The sequence below is a fragment of the Gambusia affinis genome, linkage group LG01 (assembly GCF_019740435.1).
Source record: "Gambusia affinis linkage group LG01, SWU_Gaff_1.0, whole genome shotgun sequence".
NCBI classification, from domain to species: Eukaryota; Metazoa; Chordata; class Actinopteri; order Cyprinodontiformes; family Poeciliidae; genus Gambusia; species Gambusia affinis.
In genome coordinates, this window is record NC_057868.1 from 29568800 (window position 1) to 29592754 (window position 23955).

The window sequence follows — 23955 nt, forward strand, 5'->3', positions numbered from 1 at the left end:
TATTAAAGTGCAGCATGGGCTTCGGGTAGTTAAGCTAAAATACCTGTTGATTTTGCATTTGAAAATGAAAGAGCTCAACTTCAGAGTTTTATTAGCTTCAATTTCATTTTCTGTGAATTTCCCTCGAGAAAACGCTTTGCCGAATGTTTTTTTTTGTTTTTTTTTTGTTTGTTTTTTTCCGTTTCTCTCTGGGAGGGTTGTGTGTGAGTGCAGTTAAGAGTTTTTGTGTCTTGTCTTTTAAGCTTGAAAAACTATTTTATGCCTCAGCCGCCAGAGCATAGGCAAAAAAAAAAAAAGAAGAAAGAAAAATCAGCTGACAGGATTACTGTGTTCTGATGCAAATCCCATGGGATTTCAAGTGCTCTCTGAGAACAGCAGCATTCTGAATGTTGCATTGATTCCTAGGAAATCCTCAATCACAATTGACATTGTGCAAATTAGACAACCTCTGTCCTTTGAAATAAGGTTGCTTAAACTGCCATTGACTGAGGGCCAAAAGCTATTGAGGGCATGATATAATGTTTTTTAACTGCCTTATCGGTACCAAAGCACTCAAATGTCGGCCCTAACAAGGCCAGGAAGATCAATAAAAGGTTGTTCATCAATGGATTTTGCACAGAGCTGTCACTCACCTTCTACCCGGTGGTTAAAAGCCAATCAGATTTGATACTTGCCTGCAAATTTCTGCAGTTGTCTGTAAGGCAAAGTCAGCAATCTTGCATCATTCAGTCAAAAACTGTTTCACTGCAATACCACCCCTGAAAACAGTTATTTAAAAAAATATTATACAGCACCCTCGACGAGAAAAGGTGTGGAAATAAAGTCTTATATCATTGCAGTTGCATAATTTCACACTCTACACGCAAGAATGAGCACTGGGGGTTTTCTTTTTCTCTCTTAACGTCTTCATCAAGCTGCAGTCTGTGGCTTACCTTCTGTAAACACTTGGTCCATGGCTGCATTAAATAAAAACAGACTTGGAAGATGCTGTCCACTCCTCTTACTTTCCTGTTGAAAACATTGGAGAAAACGCACATGTTGTACGTAGAGACAACTCAAGTCAAATCGCCAGTTTTTATCGTGTAAGTCTCTGTTTTGCGACTTAAGTTTGACTCAAGTTTCAGTTCTGGACTTGAGACTGTGTCTCTGTTGTGGTAGCAAGCCACGTTTGCCGTAGCTTTAGTTGTTTTAAACTTATTAATTAAGGCTCAGTCTGTAGATTTGAGTAATTTTATTTTCTGCACATTATTGTCCTGAATAACAAAGATCAACAAACATTTTTTTTGGATTTGGATGGTATGTTCTCTTTTCTTTATGCTTTTGAAGAGTGACTAATAGAAGTGGACCTTTGTGTCTTGTGTTAACTATGCCCTGGAAAAACAGAAAATGTTGGTCACCAGATAGAAATTTCTTAACATTCTGATCGATCATCAAAGCATACAATATAATAATAAGTTAGATGTATTTTATGGAAATTGTCAGGAGTCCACTAATGATTTCGTTCAAAGCAGTTATTCCTTAAAGTAGGGCCTTTTTTTTTCCTTCTACAGTATAAATGGTTAAGAAATGACTAATAACTTAATATCTAAGCTTGTTCGTGTTTCGAGCCAGAACAATAATTAAAAAACTTTACAGCAACTGGAACTGGGACAAAAAAGGCTGAATGCGGACCCGAGTTCATCCTGCCACCACGCACAGGGAGGAGGATGGAAGAGGAGTTAAAAATATCCTTAAACCTTGCTGCCGCAATTTTTCTTCAATATTATTGTGCTGGAATAAAAGAGGAATTCATCTGAAATTCGCTGATATTTACCAGGGGTTCTTGTAAATTTGGAAACCTCTTAATTTAAGTAGACTAAAAATGTTTAGTTTAGAATTAACTGTTTTTTGGGGTTTTTCTGCTGCGCTAGTGGCTTGTATTTTTTTTTTGTGATAGTAGGCAGACAGGAAGGAGGGGGAAGACATGCAGCAAGGGTCGTTGGGACCGGGAATCGAACCCGCGACGTCCGCGTCGAGGACTAAGGCCTCCAAACGTGGGGCATGCTAACCCCCTGCGCCACCACAGCTCGCCCTAGAATTAACTTTTTAGATCGATAGAAAGAAAATTTTTAGATTGGCTATGCAAAATATTAAAACAGACTCAGAGTACTATGTAAATCTAAAAACCCAACTTTCCTAATTTTAACAAAAAAATAACTTTAACTGACAAGCATAAATTTTGTCTCTTGCAGCATCAAATTAATTATTGTGAGGTGTGAACAGCTGGTGTAAAATAAAACACATTCAGGGCAAGCCTTAGAGACTGTATGTGAAAGATGGGATGTAATTGTATACACAGAGGAAGTGAGCAGTAGCAGGCTGATTCATTCAGCTCCTCAGGTGTTACACATCTGGCTTGCAGACAGTCGTTATTGACGGAGCGTTCCTCTCCTCTTTGCTTTAAATCAAACTACTAAAAGCTCACACTAACTTAATCATGCACATGTAATCTGTTCACATTTGGTGTTAAAAATGAGTACCCGAAAGGAGCAGCAACATAATCTTAACTTCCTCTTTGACTTTGACAATTACTGTATTATACTTGTGTGAATAGTGTGCAGTCAGATGACACTGACTCAGGTTTTTCTTTTTAATCAGCCTTTCAGTGGTTTGAAAGTGGCTTCAGCTGACACGATCCCTTTAATGGGGTGTTTTTTTAATTAAACTCATTTCATGGTCTGACAATAGAGAAAAAAGTGAATAAGAGCAGCTTTATAGGCAGTTATACTGTGTTATTTAAAGTGTATGAGAGCACAAAGACGAGAGGAAAAGCAAACATGCACAAAGCTGAATAGAAACCTGATATGATGATTAGGCTAATTGAGAAATGGCGTTGTATACATATTATACAGAGTCGGGATTCACAGTCAGTATTTTTGTATTTTTGTTCCTTTATTCGTCTTACACAAGAACATTAATCTCATAAGAGAACAGATGTGTTGGATCAGATTAATCCGTTGGCTTATTTCCATCCGTGGTCCCATATCAGGTAAACAAAATACTCCAGAAATACATACACATGTAAAAAAAAAAAAAAACTATAATAATTCAACAACAAAAACAAAAGGACACACTGCCAATCATTTTCTTCCTACAATCAAGACAGAAAATGTATTTTATGTGATTGATGTCTGTTTTCTGATTTTATGAGAAAATAGATTGTGTGTATAAAGATCTTCCTATAGCTGTGCAGTAATACTTTTTGTGTTCGTGTAACAACAGTGCACTGAACCACCACATATTCATAGTTACATTTTTGCACACTTTCTATATGTGTATTTTTCTGAGGAACGTTGCAATGAGGGAAGATGGGATATTATATAGCAGCCTATCCAGGAGGGTTGTTTATTTTTCTTGGTGGTGATCGACTGTTTTCCCAAGAGAAGAATTGAATCCTGAAGATCAATGGTAAATTGATATATGATACTTCAAAAATTACAAAGTCGAAATGATTTACCTGCTACAAAAATGCAAGACATGTTTAGAGATAAATATATTTTGCATATTTATAAATATGCAAGATATAATCCTTTATATGTTTCATGAAAATGATATGTTTATGTCTTACATGATCTGTGATAGAGTGAGAATTGCCATAAATGCTTATTTCCTCTTCAGGTGACTAGAGTGGATCCCCACCTATTGGCAGTTCAGTATTTGCTGATTCACCTATTTATAGAGTATCTAAAATATTCAAAAAGAAATGCAGCTTGAGAAGCTAAAATACCTTTGTTCAATGCCACTAGACAGAATATTGACCGGCCTTTGGAAAGAAAATAATCCAGGAGCACAATTGATTTTCTTTGATGTTTTTTGGCTGAGAGAAATAGCAGCAAGACTTAAGATAAGTAAGATTATAGGTGTTCGTCTCTATGTCATGCTAGTCGCTACGTCACATTTTGGAGTGTTTGTACTATCAAAACAGGCAGTTATAATTGCTTTTAGAGAAAATATCAAGTATTCATGGATGGTTCTGAACCTCCTAAATACTGGGAGTTCACTGTATAGCAAATATTGCTGCTACTTATTTAATTTGGACATTTTGGTTGGAAAATCTTCAATTATTCAATAAGATTATGAATGTATTTATGCTAGCCTTACAGAGTCAGAGTACTATAAAAGCCAAGTACAATAAAAAAAGACGAATGTGGGTCTGCACAAGTTAAACCACTGCATTTATTTTTCTTGCGGCATCTGCAATATTTAGACAAAAGCTGGAGCAGAGCTAAGATTCTGTAGTAGTGAACCTGTGACTGGGGTGAGTGTGGTAACAGTTTGAGGGATTTCTCAGAGGAGATTGCATGCATCAATGTGACGTTTTCCTAAATTCCAAAATACGTCTGTGTGTTTGTGTTTGAAGGCTCATTAATTGTCTTCTTTCACTGCTGTACAGCTAGCCGCGCATCTCACCTGAGATGATCCTTTCTGAAATTTGACTTAAATGCATTTTAAGAAACCAAAGTGAATAAAAGAAGGAAGAATCACATGGTTCTCAAATCTCTTCCTGCTGGTGATAGATATACACTGGCAGGTTTACCACAGAGGCTTTGACACTTTTGTCTCCCACTCACACTACATTGTAGTGTAAATGCTTCATGTTTCTCCCATGTGCTGTTCACATAATCCTTTGCTTTATTTAGCAGTGAAGCAAAGGATTTATTGAGAATTTTGCATTCTCAAAAAAGGTTTAGCATTTTTGAGAATGCAGTTGAGAAATCTTCTATTCATGATTCAGATTCTCCTTTACACAATGGGTTACAGACTGATGTTTGAAAGTTCTCGCAAATGTTGACTCTCTCCTACATGTTCGGCTTTAAAAAATCAATGGACCCGTGTTTTCATTTTGCATACATGTTCACGGCATAGGCTTTGGGCTGCTTCACACATTTGACAGATTGTATTATTATCAAAGTTTGGATTCATTTGAGACGTTTTGCAAAAGATGCCTGTTTCTGCTCTTGCCGAAAACAAAAGATAAGCCTTCAGTGGTGATGTGTGACAGTTCTATTGTACATGACTGGGCTTCTTCCCGTTTTGCCTGGTTAACTTGTCTGAGGGTAATTGTCTGATCTGGTGTCTGTTCCACATCTTTGATTCAGGCCTTGAGCTGCATGGTAGCATGCAGTGCGCCTTTTTACACTTTGTCTCTCTGCGAGTGGAAGTTATGTGAAATGCGTGTCACAAAAAAAGCATTCTACATAAATCTTTCTTGCTCCATTAGTCAAGACGCTGGCTTTTATGAATCATGATGTGAGTTTAAATGGGAGTCTGTGTATACAGAATAGCTGTGTCTCGACGACTGTGTCCACTTCTTCCAGAGTTGGCAGGTTGTTCGGTGCAACACTGGAAAATGCTTTTTGTGCTCACTGAGTGGGCAATTGTTCATTGTTCTGGCTTGGCTGTGGTGCTGTGGTGTTGCTGACACGACTCCAAGGTCAGATGTCCTCAGTGATGCACTACATCTGCAGATGTGAGAAGAAAAGGTGTGTGTGGGCTGAAGGGCAAAAGTGAACAGAAGATGCTTTTTAGCAGTCACAGGAAGCCAAGTTTATTTTGTAGCACCATTCATTCACAGGGAATTCTGTGGGTCACAGAAGAAATATTAAAAATGAAAGATTTAATAATGCTGATCTAATAAAATAAACCAATATTCTTTATGTTTTAATAAAGCCACTGTAAACAACAATTTGTTGGAGGCAGTGCATTGCTATGGCAGTCACAAGTACGTTTACAGTTCGTATTTGAGCAAGCCAAAAGTATTCTGGTCATCTCAGGTTTTCAGGGAGTTGGTTACAGAGTTAGAGAGTTTATATATATACATCTCTAGTGAACTAAGAAGTCCACATAATCCACACAAGATAAGCAACTTTGGGCAAAAACTTTTCAGTGGCTAATAGATCAATAAAAACATTTTAGAAGCCAGGCTCTTATAAATAAGTGTGGAAGAATCTCATATTCAGAATTAGACTGTTCTGAAGTAGAGAGCATCAATTTTGAAAATATTGCTACTATAAGCTTCGACAAAATCAAATCAAATTTGTCATTAAAACAATAATACCAGTTGACAATAACCCAAGCGGATCCAAGTAAGCTGATATTTAAAGTAACTCACTTTTAGACTTTCCATTTAGTTTCCTAATTTTAGGGAAGTTTAGTGACTCATTGTTGATGCTAACTTATAAGAGTGCTTTAACTAACAGTTTCCATAACTAAGGGAAAGTGAGAAGTTTTGCTAAATATCTACTAATATCTATTGAAAATGTGTAATTTTTAACAAAACCCTATTTTGTCTGTAATTAAAATTAAGAAGAAAAAATAGAACTTAATAAAGCAAAGATAGGATGGATATTCGTCTGTGGAATATTGATATCGATGCAAAATTAAAACCACATGATCTTCAATGTAAGAAGAAAAAAAATATCACTGACTTTTAGCAGATCTGTTGTTGAAATCCAATGCAATTATTCCATTTAAAAAAATGTAACATTTTAAAAACTTGTCAGTTTTCCTGACATTAGATCTGTACTGACCTGTTCAGAAGGACTATTTACTTTTTAAGTGAAATGTTGAATTCAAACCTGATGCTGTCTTTATTCACGTGATTTACACCAGAAGGAGTACTTTGAGTGTTTATTTACAGTTTCTTTTTCTGTAGTAGACATTTAGTAGTTCAAAAAGTAACTAAAGAATAATAATAATAATTACACAATTACTAATAAAAGCCAATTTACTCAAGATGAGTTTCAAAAGTTCAAGCTTTTCATCATTTCAAATTCTACCTCATCTTTTATGTACTTATGTATTTAGTTAAATAATGAGTTTGCTGATCACCATTTTGTAATTAGTTTAATTAAAACTGGTGTGAAGAATTTTGCTTTTATTCATTTTTCATAATTATACATTCTTAAGAAAATATCTGGGACATTTAATTATCAGACTGCTTTTTATTTCTAATTGGGAACAGAGCTGCTGCAAATGGTGGTAAGATTATGCTTACATAAGTGTAAATCTACACCCATGCTTGGTTGAAGGAAGCTTTGATTGAATTTCAGCTGCCAGTTTTCTTGGTTACATGTCCAACATCTAGTAAATATGATTAGTCTAAGTAAAAGAGAATGATTTTCCTGACATTTGCTCCCTTGTATTCTTTAACTAAAGCCATTAAGACCTTAAACCTTAAATTCTACAAAATATTCAAACAGATAATCAAAACTTTTAATTATAGAGCACATGACATCAGTTAACTAATATTGGTGTTAAACGCAGCAAAACATGATCTGTGCAAAATTAAATTTGTTTCTTAAATCATTTTGTAGTGATAAAAAAAAATAAATCTGTGCAATTCCTGAAACTAATTAGTAAGATGAAACTCAAAGTAAGTCACCATTTTAATTGACACAAGAAAGTACAACTTTATAAAAAAAACTAGTTGGCTGCACTGTAACATGCTAATTAAATATCTACAGGGAACATTTCGGTTATGAAATAATTTAAAACAAACCACAAAATGTAACAGTTGTCTTGGGGATAAATATTTATTTTTCACAAAATTGCGCCTGAATGAAATTGAAGCCTGGATTTAATAAGAAATGAAAACAAAACATCCAAAAAAAGAGTGATTTTTTTTTAAATGAAAGATCACAGAGTATTCAAATGTCATTCACATTAGTTTAGCACGAGTATTCTGCTTGGTCCCAAAATGTGGAAACTTTAAATGTTTTAAGAACATTTGGACACACTATTTTATTCTTATTTGAAGTTGCTAAATGACTTCTTAGTAATTGACCAGGCATGTAAAGTCATGGTTGATGGCCAGTATTTTCAAAACAGCAAATATCAACTTAATTTTGGCAAGTAAATTGTTCATGTTACATGGAGGAAATGACATCTTTAAAAATTCATTTGAAGTTCAATGTTTTAGAAACATCCATCCATTTTCTGTTCTTAGTGGGGTTGGGAGGGCTTCTGGTCTCTATCTGCAGCGAACGTTTCGGGCCAGAGGTAGAGTCACCCTGGACAGGTCTGTCGCAGGGCAACACAGAGACACACAGGACTGTGGGAGAACCCGGAGAGAACCCACGCATGCGCAGGGAGAACATGCAAACTCCATTCAGAAAGACCACGGGCCGGGAATCAAACCCAAGACCGTCTTGCTGCAAGGCAACAGCTCTACCAACTGTGCCACTGTGCAGCCCAGTTTTAGAAACATTTACGTGAATTATCTAATTTTATTGTATGTTAGAACTACAAAGTGCGGCATATTTTATTGGAATCACCCACAAAGTAAAAGTGACAAAGAAGGAAAACAATTTGTGATATAATTGTTTTTTGGGGGGTTTTCTGGTATTAAAACAGTTTCTCAATCTTTTGAACTCTACATTTGAGTTTCAGTGTTTCTACAAAGCAATGATTCAGGGTTATAAATTTGTAGCACACTTTACAAATTTCTTAAATATTTTGACAACGATTTATTATTTCCCTTCTACTTCACAATCAGACTTGGATCCATCACTTAGAATCTCATTAAGTATACTGAAGCTTTGCTCTATTTCACTGCTATTCACAGCACAATGTACGTATTACAGTAAAAAAAAGGAGGTTTCAAGGGACTTTTTTCACCCAACTCACCTTGACCTTCCAATGTATCAGAATGCATCAGTATTTTACATCGTAAACTCCTAACATCAACTCACTGGCTCATAAGATGAAGTAATATTGGGTTTCTGTCATCCTACTCAAATTGAAAGCATGGAGCCATGGCCCCACTCCCATCAGAATATTTAGTTCCTTGTAAGTCAGATGCAACCTGACATCCTGAGGCGGTTCTGGCTGTCCCCCTTACGACAGAAAAGGAAAGGTGACTGGGCTTTTGCCACTGGGAACCAGACTGCCGGAGGGAAGAAACTTTACTTCATTGACCTCAAATGTTCTTTGTAGAATGTGTACTTTCACGATAAAGGATACTTCATTTTAGGGATAGATGAGTACAGGTGAAGTAGACTCTGACAGCGGCTTTGAAGGGGGTGATATTTGTTCATAAAGGCAGAGTGGAAGGTCATTGTGCATGTGTCACTAAAACAAAGGGTAATAACTTCCCTCAGTTGGCAATAAAATTCTTCAACTTGAACTCAGAGTTGTCTGAAGCAGCATTGCATTATCTTTATTCCTCAGTTTAGTGACTATTTAATTGGTTTGCTGGTTCAGCCTTGTGTTTTTTATTTATTTATTTATTTTTTTCCCTTTTCAATAAATTTAAACTGTTCCTAGGTTCACTGATAGCAATGATTTATGCAGTTTTAGTTAAAAATTTACAAACAACCATCATGGTAATGGATTTCATTAAAGGGGGCCGTTTGGTGATTTATCTGAGCCATTCTGATGAAATGCTTATGAGACATAGAAAACTGAAATATATGCATACACCCCAAATGATATTTCCCTAAATGTCTCTTACGAAATGCACCACTACTGAATGCATGTTGTAGACATAAACAAATTTCTTAGTAGATATTTTATCTTTGTTCTAAGAAAGTTTGCTTTAAGTGGGTTCTAGTGATTGCATAAAATTTATAGCATGACATGTATTGTGATAGGGAGCAGCAACGATATATTTACATATAATAAAATAGTTAGTTTGCCAGCCGAACACGACACCAAACTCGCCTCTTTGAAAGAAAAATACACTTTAATTACGTTTCTGGAATAATTCTGGCCTCAGATTATTACAGAATCTATTGACCAAACCACCAGAAAACCAACAAATCAATTATGTTCTGATAAGAATATTAGCAAAAATCCAGACAGATTTGTGACAAAAGCTTATTGATGTCAGCATAATGTGTGTGGTTTTACAGCAATATGCCAAGGTATATTTGACTAATATTAGTATCAGTGTTTGTATTTATCAGCTAGATGAATCCAAAATCAATTCAAGCTTTTGCGTTCAGAGAGGCTTTGTTATCCTGGTACTTAACCTCAAAAAATTTATTCTTCAAATAGATAATTAAAAACTAATTTGTTGTGTCATTCATGAGAATAAACGTTTCTCCAGCACTGTATACTCCACTCTGAGCGGCAGTTTAAGAATCTCATTCTTCTTGTATTTTTTCAGCACAAAATGCTAGTTCTGCATAAATTGTACTCCATAAATTGTACAATACATTGGAACTGTGTTCATTTATCACAGCACATTTCCTACCGAAAAGAAATACTGCAACAACAATGCACAATGTTTTGGTGAAGAAAAAGAAATTAACCGCAGGGATTTCACCAGTTTTAGTGCCCTAAATAATCACGAGTGGGACATTTTGCAGAAAATTTGATCCATCTACACATTTACACCTTCACTGAATCACAGCTCAGGGTCTGATGGTCTGATGGTTGCGTGGATGCATGCTACGGATGCAGGTGCTCACGGTAACATAAAATAATGTCGGATAGAGATTCAAGGCTGCACAGCACGCCATGCTGAAATAGTAGAGCTGCCTAATGCGCCTAATGCTCTGCTCTCATTCCTAACCAGTGCATACTGTATGTCTCAAGTGCATGGCATCAGACACACTAACAGAAGGAATGGGATATCTGTGAAATTTTCCACTGCCGAGATGAGTCTGTAATTACATGGCCCCCTGCTAAATAATTCTTTGTGAGGAGCCGAAAGGAAAGATAAAATTGAGGAGGCTCGCCCGCATTGTCTGCACTATTAGGAGAGAAATGGACCTCTGGATGAGATTCTGTCTAGTCTGAAGAGAGAGCTGCACAGGGAGAGCAAAGATAGTACAGTCATAGTCATTGGGATGCAGGTCAGGGTGCTGCAGGTGCATGGCTGACAATGAATGTGTCAAACCCAGCGCGATCCAGGTGTAGCTATAGAAAAAAACAATCGCCATACTTGCTCTTTGATAAATAATATGTCACCAGCATATTAGGACCGGACAGGGCGAGACGCAGAGGAGTGAAGTAAAGATGTCGCGTATGTTCCCAAACATGTGCATATATTTTGCCTTTTATGTATTTTTCTTCTCTTTCCAAGCACACAAACATTTATAGATTTCAGAGGCTGTTTTATTATTTCACATGCTTTTCCCTCCAGCGCTAAAATAATGTTATTATGCAGGCTATAAAGATCACAAGGCTACGTAGTCCAGTATGCTTTGCGGGCAAGAAAAATCAATACAGCTGGTTGTATTGTGAGATCCTGCAAATTTCAAGGAATGCATTTGATAACACTTAGTCATGAACCTGCAGGCTATGTTGTAACCTTGCAGAGCTGAATATCTGTCACACCTGAAGAGCGCGCAGAGCGTATTCACGTTTATCTGCTGCTCTGCTGAACCACAATGTTCAATGAACAAGCTATGCTTTGTGTGAGGGCTAATTCAAAAGAACCTTTATGAAATCATTTGTGGTTTTACACAGTAGCTCTCATGATGGACACCATAAAAGCTCTACTGTTATTTCAGCTTTAAATGCGTGATCCTTAAGTCAGTGGGCTCCATTTGTGTTGTGTTTTTGTCACTTAAACACCTTTTACACTACACTAGATAAATGATGGGCCTGTCCTCAGTACACGCTCTCCTCTGATGAAGCTTGGAGAGCTATTTGGCGTTGGGAAACAATTTCAAATACCAATAGAGCTGAAATAGCAGTTTGTTTACCAGATGGAAAGATGGAGGTCGGTCAGGTTCCCTTTTGTGAGCTATCCACACTTTCCTCCCACGCTCAGCTTTACTCCACTGTGTGGCTCTCCTGGTCAGATATCTGACTTGTGAGTCATACCTTGCCTCTGTACCCATGGAGAAGCCTGCTGGTTGTCTTAAAATACACTCTGACAGGGCAGCCATGCAAGAGCTTCCAGGGCCGACGTGGAGCACTGGAGCCGCCCAGGGGACCGGCATGGAGTGAGCGGCAGAGACGGAGGGTGAGGGATTGGGCTGGGAAAAAACGACGAGTGGGCTGAAAGAGGGAGACGGTAGAAGGTTAGATAAAAGATTATAAAAGCCTAACTTTTATGTCATGTAACACTGAGGGTAGCTCAGCAGTGTAGGCAACTCAGAAATGGCTTAGTGTGATTTTCACATCAAGAAGATTCTGCAACAATAAACATCGACAGCACCTGAACAAAAATCGAAAAATAAAATGTCAGGATAAAGCAGAAGGTAGCACTGCTGATTAAAGAAGGGAGAAAGCAGGAGCTTGACTCCTGTTTTTTTGTTTTCTTTTTAAGACCAGATTTGTTTCAGAAACAAGTGTTTTGGCGTATACATCTAAAGCTCTGCACATCTGAACAACAACTTCTTGGCCACTTTTCTTTTAGACAGACTGCTGTGAAAATGAATTTTTAAAAGTCCACGCACAGATTCTCAATAGGACCAATTAAAACATATGCTTTTAATAAAAAATATTCTGTTGCAGGTTTAACTAAATGCCTTAAGGTCATTTTCCTGCTTCAGGGCAACATCTTCCTGTTTTCAAGTGTTATATTGTGGCTTATGGTTGAACAAGTGAAAGGAGAAACCTGCAAGGTCTTTTATAAAATCAGTCATATTTAATCATTAGAGTGATATTTATTTTTATTAAGATTTGTGGGGGCTGAAAAAGAACTTTTGCTTTCAGTTTGTTTTTTTCAGGTGACGTACATAAACTATGCACCCATCAATGGAGGTACGGGTGGGCATTTACCATTTATTTTGAAAAATAAAAATTTGGATGTGTTTTTGTCATGATAAACTCCAATTATTAAGTTAGTAAGAAGTAGAAATAACAGACTGTTGGCAAGAGCCTCTGGTTCATTGCAATAAAATGTGAAAATGCTTGCTCTTTCTGTTTTTCAGCCAGAAATGTGATTAAGAGGAAAGCAATGGAGTGAAAGAAAAGCTGAGCTGACTGATTATTGAGAAAATTCAGTGATTTTGTGACTTTTGATCAGATTTTCAGCAAGAATATTTGTGTTCAGTCCTATTATGAAAACAACCCATAGAGCTGACATGCTAATAGAATAAGCAATTACCATGTTAGGAAGTTTTCTTTTAAACACTTGTCTATTTGTTGCAAATATGACTTCCGTGGTTGATGTCAATTAAAAAAAGTAATGTTTGTTGTAATGCATTTAATGTTGGGAATATGGTGCTAAATTAATGTAAAAGCTTTAAAAGAGGGCTTTTAAAACTCTACATTACATGCACTTATGATTAAAAAATGCACAGAGAAAGGAGTTAGTGACTGGAATAGGGCAATTTTCAGCCTAATTAGCCATGAACCGTGCCCAGCTGGTTTGAAAATGTAAAATATGATCTTTTTGCAGTCAGTAGCAATGCACCATACTCACGCACTACCAGGTCACACCAACAACAACACTGTTTGACAGGGATGCTGTCGCTGAGTCAAGAAGACTTTGCCATTTAATGTATTAGTTAGGTGTTTAAAATTAAACCAGATGTAAGAAAAATGTGTTAAAAAGCCATTTAAAAGGCACCCATATTTTGTTAAAAATGGAGAGACAAGTTTGTTGATCATTCCGTCTGGGACAATGAAAAATGTAAGAAGAAGATAACAGGAAGGCTTAACTTGTTTATTGTCTTTTTGCCTGAACATTCTGCCTGTGGACATGTTGGTAGGCGTCTCTAAATGTGCCAGTTATTGTAAAGATGTTAAAGCAAATACACACAGAGAACTTTAGTCGTGTTAGCCAAATGACCTGAGCTAATTGTTCGGCAGCTCATCAGACTGTTTGCATCTGGTGTTTGTTCTCCAGTTGCTTGCTTGGTTATTATGCACCTAGCTGCAACCTCCCCTCAACATCTGCTTTTTGCTTGTTATTGGAGTTTTGCTATTTTTTTTATGATGACATAAAATAAACAAAGTCAGAATATCATTTCTAGTAGCCGCAATAAACCAGCCCTTAATGTTGATGCTCTGTTTCTAGGGGATTTTTTTTTTAAATCAACCAAATATTCTGTAAAATAATATATTTTGATATTTGTATGCAAAAAATCTTATTATTGGATATGTGAGCTTATACATCATAAGCATTCAAATAATTTGTGCTGAATTTTTTTGTCTCAAGACATACTATTTTCTAACGCTGTTGATGATGATAATAATATCTTGTGCTGTCATGGACAAGATCTTTCTGCTTATTAAAAGGGAGGGTTAGGTATAGTCCAACTAGTTGATTTTCATTCTGACCACAATCTAACCAAGATTGCTGTTTTCTTTTTTTTTCATTTGTCATTACAGCAGTCCTCCACTCTCTGAGGAATGCAACTCAATATCTATTTCTAAGATATATATAAAAATGCAGCTTAGGAATCTGTAGTACCTGGGTGCAATAATGCTTGACATGCTACTAGATGGCGTTTGCAACGTAGCTAATTTAGGAGTAACCTTTATTTTTCTTGATGCTGATTATTTGTACCCACCAAGATAATCAGTTCCAAGCCGGTTCCCACTGTGTGTATTTATGCACATTGAGGTATTTGGTGTATAAACTATTAAAATAGCAGTGTTAACCCCTGCGAATACAAGGCGTCCACTGTATTTTGTAATTGCAACTTTTCTTATGATTCAAAAATGTAGCTCCTAAACAGTTAGAATTGTGATAAAGTTAAATCTACAAACCTTTTACTGGTGTTGTTAGATATTTGTCTTTATGTTTATATGTTTATTCAGAGGAAAGTGGGCTTTTTTTCTATACAAAATTGAAAAGTTTGCTAACACACCTACTGGAGGGTTAGAAAGAATATTTTAATTTTGAATAATCAAAAATTGGTGCCAACCCGTCTGAAAAACAGAGATAAGAAATCAATTACCAAATTCTCATGGATGTCACTATTACTAAGTGACATCCACTTATTCAGTCTGCGTGCCCAGACGGTACTATCATATGTTTGCATGTCTTTTGCTGCTTGATGTTATTTAAGAAGGGGTCGGAGTCCAACACTTTGTTAGACTTCTGAAGCTAAAAGGCAGGTGATGTGGATGCCTGAATGCAGCCTGCATTGATGGTGATGGACCACGAAAAGATGATGAGTTGAGCCCAGAGACGATGATTAACGTTTCCCCGTTTCAGCATTACAATTACCCAAAGCTCATGTCTGGCACCTGCCATCTGTAGTGTGGATCAAAGTTAGGATTGCTGAGGGTAATCGCCTGGCCTGCTCTTGAATGTATCTGAGCTGACAGAATCGATGGAGGGAAAACACAGGGGTCTGTTATAGGGGACACTGCTTTATTGATTTACCAGCACAAAGTGCTGTGGCCGGTCTGAATAAAAATCTGCTGCTGAACTCTGAAGGCGGCTGAGAAAAAAAAGAAGTCATGGTAGGAAAAAGAGAGTGGTAATCTGATTACTGACATTAATTGAGAATTTCAACCTGAGCGTTTAAGAGGAGAGATGACTAAGTGAGGTTGTGTAAAGGTTAAGATGTGTTCACAATTAGTTGGAATGCCAGGTGAAGTTAATTAGAGAGCCATGGCCTTTCGGATGGATTCTCATATTTAGCAGTGCGCAAGAGCCACAGGCAGCTCTAAATAAAGGTGAGAGACAGTAATGTTTGTGCTTTAACTGTGCCGTTCTGCTAATGTGTAGGTGGTGATCTAGATGAGCTCAGAGCAAGTTTTGCACATTCAGCAGGATCTGTTCCCTCTCATTTGCCCCACGTAAAAATAAACGTCACCAGAGGAGCAGCGTGGAGCATATGGCAGAGCACAGCTCTCAGTCAGAGTAACGGCAACCATCTATCCTTCTAGTCATTGGAGAAAAGAGAAAAGCTGTGGCTGAATGCTCAGTGTTGTGAAAAAACCTTCTGCCTCCTTTCTCACTTGTTTAATTTTGGCTTTTTTGTCTCACCTAAACTTTTCAGATCTAAACAATGTTAATATCAGCTCCTTATCATGGGCAAGTAAAGAAACTGTATTAACTTAAATTTTGAATTATTAAGGGGGAAAAGTGATGCAAACCAACCTGGCAAGAAGTCTTTAACATTTCTGTAGGAAAGGAGGAGTTTTGACCCAATCATCTTTGCAGAACTATTTTTAATTCAATCACCCTGGAGAGTATTGGGGCTATAATGGTCTGTTAAAGGCAAGTCTCTCTAAAACCAGTGTTATGCATCACTGACTTGATGACACACTATGGATCATTGTCAAGCTGCATAACCCAAGTGGGCTTCAGCTTAAAGTCACAAATATATGACAGGATATTCTCCTTCAGGATTTTATGCTAGAGAACAGAAATCAGGGTTATATCAGTTAAGGGAACACAGACCATCAGACTGCCACCAACAGGTTTGAGTAACAAAAAGATTTTATTTTCCTGAAATGATGTTGGTGCCTTACTAGTCCACAGAATATGAATATGCAAGTTTTGGGGATCATCAGATGTTTTTAGCAAACAGAAATATCTTTGTTTTGATTTTGGTCAGCTGTGTTTTTTTTATTTGCCATGGAACTCTATTTTAGATGTTTTCTGGTTTCTTTTGTAACTGCCTGGATAAGTTAGTGATGTGCTCTAAGAGTAATTTTGATTGGTCCTTCTGGCATAAGAAGGTTGACCACTGCTTCTTGTTTTCTCTATTTGTTGATAGTGGCTCTCAATGTGGCCAAATGCAAATCTACAATCATAAAATGACAGCTCAATGTTTTCCCGTCTGTTCTTGATTAATTGTAGTTCAATGTCTTCCGTTTTGAGACTTTTCATCCTACTTCGCTGTCAGAGGAGTTCATTTTTTAAGTGATTTCTAGATTCTATGGTTGTGATCAGGCCAGTGAAATTAATCAAATCTTGATTATGTTGTTCATAATAAACATTTGAAATGAAAATGAGAAATCTGACAAAAAAGAAAGCCAACAAAAATCTGTAAGAGTTGCAAAGAATTGTTTCATAGCACTATGCATAACATATTTTAAATTTAACATCTTGGAATAAAGAAAACACTGAAATGAGTGGACACCGTCATTGTCAAAATTTGTGCACCAAAAACCGGATGATGTCTTGGTTTCTGTCCAAGCCCCCAAAAGGGGACCCTTAGAAACATGACTCCAAATGAGCTGTGACTGGCAGGGTAGAAATGTTTCCCATGAAAGGGCAGGCAGGCAGTTTCTTCTTGCAGGAATGCCCGCGCCTCTATTTGCTGCATGATTAGCTTCTAAGTATATCTTGACATCAGTCAGCTCCACTTGGCCGTTCGCAACATTTCGCCTCCTTGATGGGCGGAAATGACAGCAGGTTCTGACAGATTCAACTATAACCCCGTGCTGTCTGTGGCTGAACGCCAGAGCGAAGACGCACAGCACCAGCACAATGGCACACAAAGACACACACACTGTAGGCATGACCCCATGAACTGACTATGGAGTTAGTTTGAAAGCAATTCTGGACACCCCAGCTAGGAAGAAATAAACATTTGCTGTGAAAAATGTGCCCCTTTCCAGGAGATTTATTCAGAACTCTGCTGCCTGGCCTCATAAAACACCAACAGTTGATATTCCATTAAAAAAAAAGAGTAATACGGTTCTAAAAACAGGCCCGTAAAGATATTGAGCAGCTATCAAATTTGACAACTTTTCTGCTAAATCAAGGCTCTGTTGCATAGTTTTCATCAGACAGACTTGGCTTTGTATCCAAACAGAAAAGCCATTTGTTAGCAGGGCAGAGGTAATGACTGTGTCCCTACATGCCACCTCGGGCTGAGCTTTGGTAATCTCTCTTTACCAGAGCGTGGCATAGCCAACACAGCCGAGGAGGCAGGAAGGCAGGGTGGGGGGAAAATGACAGCTACCCCTCCCTCTCTCTCCATCACTTTCTCCCCCTCTCTTCCTGTCCATCTGCGTCTCTCATTCTCACTCAGATTTTTCTTTTGTGAAGGCTGTGTTTCATCAGTGCGCCCTCACGCAACCTGTGACTTTCAGCTTCTCTCCTCTGTTCCCCACCCATCTGTGGGTCCCATTCCTTTCCGATTCCCATCGGATGGGAATGGCTGACGCTCGTCTCCCTCCGTTTCTCTGCTTCCTTCCTTGTCATCTGTCTGTGCTCTGACACGCCCACACAGATGATCAGCAGACAATTACTGCCCAGAGAAGTCCTGAAGCTGCCAATATCCCCCATGTCCCCCAAACCCAGACAATCTGCCCTTAGTCATTTGAGCCAATTTAAGCCAATGTTTTTCCACAATTTTTTTTTTCTCCACATTTCTCCCCGTTTGTATTTGGAGCTGCACATTATATCGAACTGCAATTGTCATGGCACTATCCTTGAGTGCAATCTTGCAATCACAAAGAACAGCTTTGACGCAATATTTGTTAGGGTATTATATTTCAAGTACTAGTTCAAGTGCTATAGTGATACAAGTTCAGAATAAATATGAATATAGCTGTGACTGGCAGAATTAGTAGAACATACTAGTTTTACTAATTCATTTTAAAAGGGAAAATTCATATATACACTTGAGGATTTAATTTCTGTTTCTTCTGCTGGTTACGGCCTACATCTTATGAATTTCAGAATTGTTCCATTGAGGCCTATAAAATCATGGGGGGTGGCTGCTTACTTGATAGTTAAGTATCCTCCACCTGGAGAGAAATCCACAAAGCATGTTAATAGAGAGGGAAAAAGTGTGGTACAAAAAGGTGCACAAGCAACAAGAATAATCACAGCATTGATCGGATTACATAACAAAACCCATTCAATAGTTTGTGGAAGATTCACAAGGCAGTGAGAACAGCTGGAGGATCATCCACACACAGATTCATCTAGGACATGAGGTAAAACCGTAGCATTCCTTGGGCTAAGTTTCCCTTCGACCAGAGTCAACATCAGAAGCGTCTCACCTGTTCTACAGAGAAAATGGACTGACAGAACTTGATGGGCCAAAGTCACCTTTTTGGGTCAAAGTAATTTTTGTATTTTACTTGGAAATCAACAATTCATAATTCCATAATGCTTGAGGTCCAGTGTTTCTAAGTTGGTGATAACTTGAGGAGCTGTGTCATCTGTAGGTCCAATGTGTTTTATCAACACCAAAGTGAGTGCAGCCATCTAGTAGGATGTTTTAGAACAGTTCATTATTTTCCCTACCGATAAGTTTTCATTTTCCAGCAGTATTTTCTGCCACTGCAGAAAGTATTGTATTAAGTATTCCCTGTATTGATTTCATTTTTCCTTCATCCATGATTGTTTTCTCTGTTAGTTCAGTTATTTTTATCTGATCAGTCTTGTCATGTTTTACAGTGCAAAACAACAAATTAATTTCTCCCCCTGTTTGTCCTCCCCTGCTGCCTTCTGTCAGGCTATCATTTACTCCCCTTCCCCAGCTGCTAGTCATTTACCTCATTAAGCCTCCCTTCCTGGCTCTATTGGTTCCTCTCTCTTCCTCCTTAGTCCACCTCTACAGTCTCATCTCACACCTGCAACCTGTTAGCTAATCAGCCCATTTCTTTGGTTCCAGCATTCTCCCTCAAAGTATTTAAACCCTCCTGTTCACTGTTATTCTCCTGTTTACACTCCTTGCTGGTTTCTCCTGCTAATTCCTTTCACAGTCTTGTTACTTCCCCAACAATATTCTGCTTGCCTTTGTTCTGCTCTGGCTCCCTGATACCCTACGAGTTTTGTAAGTTTTCTGCTTTTTTTTTTTAGTTAAAGAACATTCACTATGATCCACAATCCCAGCTCCTGTCTGAATCTGGGGTCCACCAACAAATGCATTATGAAAATAATAGCACATCATCTGATTTGTTTTCATAGTAACTGTGGGAAAATCTGAAGATAACACCACACTTCACTTTTTTCCCCAAAACAAACTAAGTTACATAGTTTGTTTTTGCTGGCAGCAACGAGTTTTTACAAAACAGCAGGAAACTGAATGCTAATTTATGTCAAGAAAATTGACTCATGCCATAAAAAGCCAACATAGTAATTTTGTGATCAGGCTGTTTTCATCATCCTCATGTAATTTTGAAAATGTGATGGGAGTCCTATGGTAAACAGATTTGGCTTGACTTTTTCCTCACCATGAAAGACCTGAGAAGGTCCCTGCAGGACCAAGGACAGATCTGTCCCTCACTTCGTTCTACTATCACTCGTGAGCAAGACGAGGTAGCTGAACCCCTCTCTTTGACAAAGGCAGAAGGGAGTGTCCCCACCTTGACCACAGCTACAAAGTTAGAGGAGCTGACTTAGATCAGAGGAAGGCCAAACTGCTCCTCCTAAATCTTGATTTCGGCAAACCTTCAGAAAAAGCAGCCATTGAACAACTGCTCTTTTGTTGATACAAAGACACTGACTTTTATATTAGCATATTGATGTATGGGTTAGGATTAGACGTAATGTTACATTTTAAATTTTTTTTAAGTATGGCAATACTATAAATGCAGCAGCCGATTCTGGTTTGATGCATTCTGTTAAGAGAATTTGTAGAATTTCTGCGGATGGATATATTTTATCTGACTTAAAAAATAAACAGATTAATGGCAGACCATAGTTGTGTATTGGCAATGGGATCATAGCAAGTGACTCTCAGTTCCACAGCATGTGATTGATAACTCTCAATGTAGGCACTCCTCCAAACAGAAGGTGTCGCTGGAGAGAAAATCATATGTTGTCACTTGGATTGTTGGTCTTCGTAGGTGCGCTGTGCACTGGCTGTCAATCCTAAATCTGCTGTCTTGGGTTTTTGTCCTGTCCAAAGCTATATACTTCATGCCTTTATTTTCTCTATGTGACACCCTGATCCATCTAGAATCTGTGAAATTAAAACTTATATGCACCTGTGCCACCGTCACAACACCTTTAAAATGACAAAATTCACAATTATGGCATAAAATGATTGTTTTTGTCACCATATGACTAACCAGCCTAGTGCAACATACTATCGTTCTCAATGCTGACAGCTTCTGCTGCAGAAGCAACAAAAGAAAATTGAGAAGCACTTCATTTCGATCTTATCACTTGCAAAAATTATTTTGAAACATTGATAGGAAATCTATTCGCTTCGGTTTATGCTTTCTTCATTATCAACCTTTCTAAATCATTTAAATTAGCTGCTAACAGGTGCATATTTTGCTGATGGGTTTAACAATTAGTTGTGGAGCTGTGTAGAAAAGCAGCATTAAAAAGCTAAACTTTGCCATGCCTGATCTACCAAGAAAGAAACAATCAGGCTCAGCTCATTCTTATATAATTCACTTAACTGTCAGAGAGAGAGAGAGGGGAAAGGAATGGAAAGAGAGGTGTGGACAAGTCAGATTCTAATCAGTTCAGTTAGTCAGCGTCTCCATGTATGATTAATTCAGCAGGTTTAATCCTCAGCATTTTCTCTATCGCCGTTGTTGTACCTGGAGGTCAAATTGATAATTAAAAAAAAGAACAGAACAGAAAAATAAAATTAATGTTTGCACTGCAATAAAAAGAGTGTGGATTCCTGGGGAATAGGGCATGGAGAAATCGCATTAACAGGGCACAGGCCTAGGACAAAGTAGAAAGACATTCCTTTCTTAATCGTTTCCCTGCAGCAAAAAGCTCCTGAGAGACAAATGTTCATGCAGTTTTGTGTCGCAGCTGTGGCTGAGATAGGACGTGATACAACAAAACTTTAACACCTTTTAACTCCACTGTAGTACAACAACAGGGCTGATAGATAGATCCCGAGCACATGTTCAGAATAAATGCTTCGTATTTCTGAAGGATACAGTCCTTAAATTCAAATCACTTCTGCTCTTGCTTCTGTTTCTGCTTTTGCTTTTGCAGCACTCTGCCGTCCTCCATCTTTGACCCAGTATGTGTAATCTAAGCAGGGCTGAAGGGATTTGACTTGTTTTGCATTTTCACTTGTAAATTTGCTTGTTTGCAGCACTAATTGCTGTTTGTTGATTTCTATTTTGATTTTTTTTTTTCAGATTTTTTTTTCTTTCTTTAATCTTCAGTGACATGAAACTCTGAGTGATCTTGACCTCATTGTCCGCTTCTCAGTTTGTCAGCTTTGTGCAATTGACCCCTTTTCGGTTGTGGGTCAAAGCTATAACTCGCACTCTGTGAGTTGAAGCAATCCCATCAGCATGTCACTGTCCTCATTCCAGTGTTTCTCCTGTGTCCAGCTGCTTTTGGTCTCTCTAACAGAAATGGATGGCATTCATACAGTGCTCAGATTAGACTCAGAGATGGGGTGCTGTGCCAGGTTGAAGAGAAAATTGTCTCTTTGCTAGTATGTCCTCCGATCCAATAAAAGGTGACCACTTTTAACCCGGAAAGCAATGTAAAAGACACTGCTAACATGCGGGAAAAAGTGCCTATGTCAGATGAGATGAAATTCATTTTTTGAGCCTCCAAACATTTTGGGCAGAACACAAATTCTACATGTTATGTTGAATACAGCATCCACACAATGAAACATGGTGTTGGTACTATCATCCTGGGTAGATTTCATAAGCAGAGACAAGGCAGCTGGCCAAATGTGATTAGAAGAAGAATACAGCTGAAAGTATAATCATGAAGAAAAAAACTTGTCAGCAACTGCAAAACAGCCTCCAGCAAGTGTCCATCTTCCATACCAGGATTCTTCAGCCTGTACAATCCAGAAAGCCATCTCTGCCCTCAGAGTAGCTAAATGTAACTCAGTTAGAGCCACGAATGTCACATGAACCTTTCAGAAAAATCTAACTTCTAATTTTTGATCAATATTTTCCATAGAAAATTAGTTGTCATTTGTGAAGAATCACCATTTTATTTCCAATTCCATGTTTTTAAGTGAAGAAAACAAAACATTTAACAAAAAGAGGATGCATGTGATGTTGGAAAATTTTGTAAATAAAAAGTTTTAAACCTACAAGGAAAATAGAAAAAAACAATATGACTGACTTTTTAGAACTATTCTGTTGTTGAAATTTAATGTTACTTTTCCATGAAAAAAAGTAAAGCAGTTTAAAAACTGTTTGTAATTATATCTATGTTTAAAAATATCTATGACTTCTGTGTTATTTTCAGCCCAAGTGACTAAGAGCCACTGTGGGAGGTTCAAAGAGCTACTTGTGGCTCTAGAGCTGCAGGTTGTAGACCGTTGTCTGAGATGAACAGTCAGAGCTACAGTGAAATGGTTTAGATTGAAACATTGCCATGATTTAAAATGTCAAAGCCTAACCCTGATTTAAAATGTGTAGCAACTGGAAAGACTTGAAAATATGTTCAACATGTACAGCAATAAGATTGATCATTGTCTTTATTTACATGAAATGATGAGTGAAAATGTCAGTCTCTTGTTGTGGAAGAAACATGGCCCAAAAAACTTGCAGGTGCAGTTTAAACACAAAGTTGCAAATATTGCAAAGTGTTGAGATGAAGTAGCCAATTCCGTAATCGAGTTGTTTTTATAGAAGAATTTCTGCCTGGAAGGTTCTGACTGTATACAGAAATCGATTTAAAACCAAAAAGCATTGTGATTGTTTTAACAATATTTTTTATTGTCATTTTAATCAAAGTTGCAACAAAGGCCATTGAAAACTAAATCCATATTTGCCACCCCTACAAAACAATGCCCTGCAGACATTGTAAATTAAAGTCTATTTTGATATTACATCTGAAACAGACCAAGCCAAGTTTTACAAAGAATAGATAAGCATAAAAATGAATTTAAAAATAGAGTTTAAAGCTGAACAAAAGAAGAATCTCAAATAATGAACTGAACATGATAATGTGAGGCTAAGGGTGTCATTTTATGTCATTGTTTACGTTAAGTAGTATTTTGTTATGGATCTACAGATATCCAGGTTTTCAATGAAGAGATACCAGGACAGGAGTAAAACGCTCCCACTTTGGAGTGGCATTTGGGAGTGTGGCTGCAGGATTCGTGATTAGTAGTAACATTTTTAGGCAACTGTTCATCCATGTGTAATATGGTGTTACTATGGAGTAGTTTGCAAGTGAGAAAA

At 37.6% G+C, this 23955-nt stretch overlaps 1 protein-coding gene across 3 annotated transcripts in view; it reads left to right on the forward strand.

Moving 5' to 3' along the window:
* Positions 1 to 23955, forward strand: part of LOC122824863 (metabotropic glutamate receptor 7-like) — a 106667-nt gene that overhangs the window by 16461 nt on the left and 66251 nt on the right. Inside the window, exon 1 of one of the 3 annotated variants that reach the window (XM_044105831.1) lies at positions 19534 to 19646. The exons of the other annotated variants lie outside the window; for them this stretch is intronic. The gene's annotated coding sequence lies outside the window, so the exon portion shown is untranslated. Of the gene's footprint in view, positions 1 to 19533; positions 19647 to 23955 lie in introns of those variants that run through there. 3 annotated transcript variants of the gene reach the window in all.